Here is a 7,939-nt window from a genome sequence, read left to right as displayed (position 1 = left end):
TAAATATAAGGTAGCATCGCGTTTATTCTGCCCGTCTCATTTGTCCCCATCCTTCCTGCCCCTCCTGGGGTTGGGGAAGACAGCGTCTGCGCCGGTGGCACAAACGCAGGTGGAGTGCATCCAGCCTTAACAAGGGAGGCAGAAAGTAAGTTTATGCATCAAGCTTGAACTCACAAGAGACTGACTTTGCAAACAATGCTCTTTTAATGGAGATTATGTGCACTTTTCCTCAACTCCATCAGGCTGTGCTTCACCAGTCTCAGTGGCTGTCTCGGCCACTGATCTGGACCTTAACTTACTTGGGGTAACAGAATACAAAGCAGTAACTGACAATGGTGAACTACAAGGGGAAGAAAAGCAAAGCGTAACTGGCAATTTAAACAACATCTTGCCAGGCAGCAAATGAAAGGGCAAAATAATCTTGACTAATTCTACTTTTGTAGAATCGTAACATGGTCACCAGCACGGTCTGACACATTCAAGACATCCATTTTGAAGGGCGGCATCCCCATGTGTCCAGAGTTTGAGTTACATTAAGGACAGGCTTCCAACACCAGCCCTGCCAAACGACTGTGTGAACTCAGCTACCCAGTCTCAAAAGCAGGAGACCTCTTTGCCTCCTGCAGAAAAAAAAACCATGAAACAGCTGGGAAATTACTCTGAATTACTAAATTCAGTGAAAGAGTAGGGACCCAACTGGCTCCCAGCCCAGTACTCCCCTTCCTCTGCTGATGAGCTGCCTTTCCTCCAGGACCTCAGTGCTGGCTGAGGTCGAAGCGCTCCCAAGATCTTCTGGAGAAGAAATTAGGAGGTGTCTACCATAGTAGAGGAACACAGAGAATTTGAATTTGAAGAGTCAGTAGTTTGACAGAGCTTCATCAGAGAAAGCATCACCAAGTTTAAAGGAAGAGTTATTAATTACTCCAGCTACATGGGACCCTCAAAGCACAGGGAACTAATTTTGCAGGAGCCACCAAGCCCCATGTGAGAGTAGCACTCAGCAACAGCTACCGCAGGCACCAACGCAACCACTGCAAGCCCAGAAAACAGAAGCAGAAAAGTCTTTTAACAGTGGTAGCTGGAGCACAAGGCAGAAGCCAAATTAAACATCGTTCGCCTGCATGGCTGGGAAGGATTTAACGTTATACAGTAAAATGAAAAGCAGTGTTTGAGCTGCTTGGAGTTTGACCGGTACCAAGCTCCCCACCAGCCCACGTCACTAGCAGTACCGTCCCAAGAGCACACTGCTATGTTTTAACGACTGCAAACAAGGCAAAACTGCCCTCATCTTATAATCCGTTAATTCCTCCAAGTGCAGGAGATTGAGTTGTTTCACACAGAACAAAGACACGAGCTTGGTGCATGTGGAGTTCCCATGCCCAGCTAATCTCCAGGCCCTTTCAGAAGTGACAAGTCTATCTGCCCGGGTCGGTCTCGTGACCCAGCCTGGGCTGTGACCCGGTTTCCTTCTCTGCATCAACGAGCGCCTTGTGCGGCAGGAGCACCACAGGTGTGCTACGGGAACGCAGATCCTGCCTTTGCCAACGTTGCTCATGCAACAGGCGGGTCCACAAGGCTGCAGACGCCGGAGAAGCAAACAGCCAGTTTCCAGCTTCACTTTTCTCCCAGGAAGTCTTTCCCACCCTCTCCAGTAGCAATTTCTTCAAAGAGAACATGCAGATTCTGCTAATTACAGAGGAGATGAGGACTGTGCCTCCCTAGATGAGTCTGCAAAGTGTTTTACACTCCTCGCACTGAATGCAAACCGTACAGGCAGTGATTGGACATTGCAAGGTTCGATTTCTGCCGCTCCAGCTTTAATGACTGCAAAGCTGTGCAATTATCCAGAGGGACAGCTCTTCTAACAGTCATTTGCCAGAGAAGCAACTGCATAGAATATGCCATCTACATGCTATTCTTCAAATATCAATTATTCCAGCTGGTTCCTGTGTTTATTTAATATTTAAGAGAACCCTTCACATTACACACTGACTCTCTAGTTGTATCTATTTATTTTATTGTTTTATGGTTTTGTTTGTTTTGGGTTTTTTTTAACAGAATTAGGGAAAAGCAGTGGTTTTGCTGTTTTCAAAGAAAGCTAGAAGAGAAGCAAAGGGGCTAACTCATACAGTGAAAGACTCGCAGCCTTTCCCCAGAGCTGTGAGATGACAAAACAAGTTGCGGTTAGCAGTGACCAGTGGCATCGGATGGGCCGTGAACAGCGGTGCAATCGAACACGTTGAAGCCTCCAGATTTCCTCACCGCTGCGGCACGTCCTCTGACTCAGCCTGGGTTATTCACCACAAGCCAGTGCAAAAACCCACACGTAAGCTGGGGAAGCCACAAGAATACATGATGGCAGAAGACAACACTTAATTAGGACTTGACAGCATTTTCTGCTTAAATATGCGGGTGAGAAGAGACAAAGTGACAGAAAAATCTGCTCTGATCACTTTTAGCTTTTTAATTACAGAAAACGTTTCTCAGAAAGTCCTGAGGTTAACTCAGCTAGTGGCAACACTGAAAAACTCAAACAAGTGCCAGGCTGCTTAGGAACAGAGTATTTCTAAGACCTACCTAAAGAAGGAAAAACCCCAACACTACCTTATTGTCACTGGCTGTTCTTGGGCTGCCTGGAGAGGCCAGGCTCCCTCCGCAGGGACTCAGCCTGGTAGTTATCTGGAGAGGAGGTGGAGAGCCTGGGAAAGCCAGCAGATGCTTTTCCTTTTGGCAGGCGGCTCCCCAGGCGGGGAGGTGAGCAACGCCAGGCTTCTCCACTGAGGAGGTCGGTGCTGATAAGGATCAAGACAAAACTCACTTCACACAGGCCACCATGTTGGGGTTTTTTTGCTTGTTTGTTTGTTTTTTTACATGACCCTCTTCTTTCTTGCCCTTCCACTGTTTCACTTCAGCACTGAACGGCCTTTTGTTTCCAGTCCCTCGCTGTGCCTTGATTTACCTTTCTGCTGCACTCCCGTTGTTTCATTGCTGTGAGCACACTCACGCAGCAGGACGGAGGGGCAGCCCTGCGCAGGCAGGGGCTCTGCACAGCATGTGTTTTCATTGCAGCATCCTTCCTGCTAGAGGAAAACACAACTGGCTGCACTTGTTTGTTGGCCGAACATGGAGCGGCGCACCATCAGTAGACAGCAAACACAGAGACTGCGCTCACGCCAGGAACTCTGCTTTGCCAAGGACTTATAGAAATGACGATATTTTGCTCCTTTAAGTTTCTGCATCAGCCACAGATGGATTTAGAAACGGCGAAATACCACAGAGGTATTGCCCTGATAGTAGTTACCTATTGGGTACCCACACCAAACGCCTAGGGCTTTGCACCTGCATAATCTTTAAAAATGGCCTCTGCCTGGCCCCACGTACATGATCACAGCCATCCAGCCTGACATGACTAAGAAATTCTGTTCCTGGGCATGTTCACAAGGCTTGCAGGCCCGGAAGGCAACAGCTTGGGAGAGAGCTGAAGGAAAGTGACACTGTCAATCGGGTTATTAAACAAACTAATTTTAAAGGGGACTGTCTGAAATTTTGGTTAGAGATCCAGAAAGACTTCATGGGAAACAAAACACCCCACTTAGGCCGCCTTCTGCTGTTCTGCCACTATTTATGAATTCACCCATACAGAGTCACCCCTCTCCCCACACTCTCATCTTCAAGAAAAGGAGGTGTCAGGGCCTCGGCTTTTAATGTTCCGGGGGCTAGAAAGCATGCCCCAAAAACGGCAGCCTACTGCGCTACCCGCTGCTCCTGCTCACTCCCCCAGCACCGCAGGCTCCGGTGCAGATCAGGATCAGACCACCCGGGGAGGGCTGGACCCACTGCAGCTCCCACTTTCCCGCAGCCAAGCTGCGAGACGGAGCATCTCCCACAAGCGACGTGACCAGCAGCTCTGTCCCCATGCTGCTGGTGGGAGCAGAGCGTGCGAACCAGCCTGCTGAAGGTCACTCCCACCTACACACAGCCAAACCCTCCTTGCACCGGGAGCTAGCAAACATTTCCCCCTCCAACTCCGCCTCTGACGTTCCCCAGCGCAGTGCAAAAGGTGCAATGTTTTTTGACTGGCAGGTCACAAGTTAAGTATACCCATGTAACGCCTGCAGTTCCCGTACACGCAGATCTGATCTCGTGTCAGTAAGGTCCCAGAGAGCACACAGGTTCCACATCAGGAGCGAGGCACCTGCCAGGCCTCTATAGATTAATCCTGGTCTACAGGAATACGCTTGGCAGCCCAAAAATATGAACAGGAATAATCAAACGTGACAAAGATGTAAGCAGCGTGCAACAAGAAAGGCTCTCCGAGCCTTTGTCAGGGTACTGCACAGCCACGGCAAACCTATTTCTGGACTCGACTGGCTGCGATTGAAAGATGTGTTCATGAAGAAAGCGAATACTGGAATTCCTGATGCTGCTTTTCAGGCTGCAACCACCTTATATGGGAAAATCATATTTAATAAGATGGTGCATCTGGCGAGAGCCCATAATGGTCATGTCAGTGAATCACTTCAATAATCGTTCCCAAATTATCCACTGCTCATACTAAATCCACTCAGGTCATTCCCTGAGGAGCCCTTCTGGAGAGGCCCAGCGAGCTTCCCAAGTGGGACACGGCAGCAGCAGCTTTGCCAGCCGCAGATCCAGCAGCAGCGTGACGCGCTATTATATACAGGTCAATGCCAAATGCTAGTTAATGAAAATTAGATTAATCATTCTTCGTCCTGGGTTGTCAGGGATTCATTCCCCAGCCTGTCCTGACACTGATACAGACAGGCTCAGCATCCTTCCAGGCAGTGCCCAGATCTCCCTGCGGTACCAGAAACTGCCCTTCACAGCTCCCAGGCCCCGCAATCCCAACCTCCCTATTTGTTTCCAGCCGATTCGCATCTTAAAGGACAATTAATTTGCCAGAGCAGCCCAAATTCTATTTTCATTGCCTTCCTCCTTCCCTGCAGCTGAGCTGTGACTTATTGACTGTGAAGTAACTGCAGGGTCTTTAAAAGTTCAAGGCACAGGGTGTTTTTCTGTCTGTTTTTGCCTAGCTGACTCCCTCTGTCATCATCTTCGCTAGCACCAATTCATGGGAAAGAGGCATGTGACATCCAGCTAAGCTGTGAACCATAATCATGCTGGGGATGATGTTTGCATTTGATTTTTCCTCAAGCTGATAAGGTCTCTCCAATTTCCCTCTCCATCACGTTGGTATGGATTGAACTGCTTGTGCCCCATGGGGTGGGATTCTTCTCTTATCTCTAATCTGCGCACTGAAAAAATCGCTTCCAGCAACCCTTCAAAAGTCACTTCAAAGTTATCATCACAAAGAGGGATGAGCTGCAATACCGTTCTTCGTCTGTCGCAATCAACACTCTCCCAGTGCTTTTTGCAGATGGCCTTACAGGTGCCGCCAGCATCCAGCACACTCGGCACCACTGCCTGGGACCGGGATCTCCACTTTGCTACCTCCAGCTCTGGGTACAGTGAGACAACTGTTGAACAAGAGCATAAACACTTGTTAAATCATTTCAGCTCCCTAAAGCAGAGGAATTCAACCCTGAAGAACACATTGGAGGCTTCTGCCCAGGCTCTATGTCATAAATGATGGGCAGACTGCCACCCGTGTAACAGGAGACATGAGAAATAGAAGTAAATTCAGCTCTACTTCCCCACCAGGCTGAGAATTTTTGCAAGGAGATGATGGAGACCAGCTTTGCTACCTGTTTTGTACCAACAGCTCTCCAATAACTTGAGCCCCCTTGGATAAAAGGAGGTTCCCAGACCCTCTGTCTCCAGGCTGCACCCAGGTAGAGGGATGGTGATTTGTGTCTCCTGTTCTGGGATTGGGGCAGCCCAGCCTGAATGCGTTAAAAAATGGGTTTTCCCCCTCCCCCCCCCCCCCCCCCCCAGTGCCTCTGCTCCTGCCAGTGGCTCTGCTATCTGCACCAAAATAGGCTAACTGTCCCTTAGACTCCCTGCAGCCCCCTCCCAGGGCAAGGGAGTACGGATTCAGGGAGGAGGCACAGCAGCCATATACACCCACCAGATTTTGGAACTCCCTTTTCAGCCACAGTGGTTACAAAACTTTTAGAAACCTCAAAGCCGGGTTCTCAGAAAGGGACAAATCGGGCCTGTGTGTTCATGCATGAGCTGCTGAGGTTTTCCCCATCAAAGACTTCCCATTACAAGACTTCCAAAAGGTCCCTTCAGAATACTCTCCATGCCTTAAGTCAACCCATTGCCAAGGTTTCCCTGACTTTTAGCCCCTCTCCTCCATCCAGTGTTACTCCTGCACCAGGCTAACCGGCTCTCCTCTCCATATTTACTGAGCCCTTGGGGAAGGTCTTTGCTGACCCAACCCACGGTCTGGATTAACCCCTCCACATTCATTTAGTAAGAGTGCAGCACACAGCCATCCTCGCTCTCTGGCAGAGAGCCGGGCAGCAGATTTTGGCTGTGCTGGTAATCCTTCATCAACGGCACAAGCGTTAAGGTAAGATGGATGAAGCACCTGTACAGGTGGGTCACAAGCACTTCACCACTTCCACCACTGCTCTAAATAGCCATGAAGGCATTGGTGCTGTGCATGCTAAATTCAATTTGTTGCTGTCAGCTTTGAAACAGTCAACAAAACAGGGTGGCGTTCAGCACAAACCCCCTCTGCTCCTGGGCACACCGGTCTGGCGTGTAGTATTCCCCATCTGCTGCAACGAGGACCACAGAGCCCGTCGCCATGCTCCGCCAGCCAGCAGTCCTGACTCAAGACCCGCGGGCGCATGCAGCCATGCCCTCACGCACAGCCCACCGAGGGCCACCTCCAGTCCCCCCAGGTTTTGTTCTCTTCCAGAAAATACTCGTTAGCTGTCGTGCACGTTGTCCCCATAACTGGGAGCTTCAGTTGCAAGCATGGCTGAGACCGAGTGACACGATTTGGATGCTACCCAAGTGAACAGTAAGCAACTTGACTCAAAAAATCAAAGCATTGGTGAGATTTCTGGCTCCGTTTCGTCTTTTTTACTATCAGCATAAGGTAAGACAGGCTACAGGTTCATAAATTCAGATTTACTTGCAAAGGGAAGAAAAATATAGGCCCTGCTTAAACCCTTCCTAAGCAACAGTCTCTCTCTTGTACTGAGCAACAACCCTCTACCCTCCCCCCAAAAAAACAGAAAGGTGACAGAGAAATCAGAAGGATAAACAATATTTTAATTGTTCATAGGTAAAAGGTTCTCTCCTCTGCTGCCTCAGCATCACAAGCTGGAAGTCCACCAGCCACACCACACTGTGCTGGGAGCACGCTCCCCCAAAAAAAGAGATCTGAGTGGTGGCTGGGGAGCACCACGAGTGGCCTGGGGACAGGCAAGCTGCATGCAGCCAGTGCCTCCATCTTCCATGCAGCACCCGGGAACTGAAGCAGAAAGGCTGGGGCCAGCTCACCACTTGCCTAAATCTCAGCACCTTACCAAAAAATTACATGCTACATCCAGCCCCCTGTCCCCAACGTGGCAGATGACATCTCTGAAATAATCACAGCTTCTGCTGTAATTTGTTGGGTTTTAGAAGATTTAATGACCCTTGTTTAAAGGCCCGAAGACAAGGACACTGCTGTCAGAACACAACCAAAACCCGTCCACCTCGTAGCGGGCTCGGAATAAACTTGAGGCTCCGGCAGGTGCTCGGGAGCGTCGCGGCATTCCCACAAAGGAACGCGTCAGCCCGACGGCAGAGTGGGGCCGCACGATCACGCGCGCAACTAAACCCAGCGATTTCGAGGTCATTAATTGAACTATAAACGATTAGGCACTGAGGCGGAGGCGGGTGATCCTGCCAAGCGAGGGACCTTGTGTTAAGGCTGCCAGCGGTGCCACCGGGCTGCGCTCGCTCCCCGCCTGCGAACACAGTCCCCCGTGTGTGTGTCCCAGCGCTGGGAGCC

This window comes from Charadrius vociferus, unplaced genomic scaffold (genome assembly GCF_000708025.1).
Source record: "Charadrius vociferus isolate BGI_N301 unplaced genomic scaffold, ASM70802v2 scaffold702, whole genome shotgun sequence".
Taxonomy (NCBI): Eukaryota; Metazoa; Chordata; class Aves; order Charadriiformes; family Charadriidae; genus Charadrius; species Charadrius vociferus.
The sequence above is the reverse complement of the archived record's forward strand: the minus strand, read 5'-3'. Positions refer to the sequence as shown.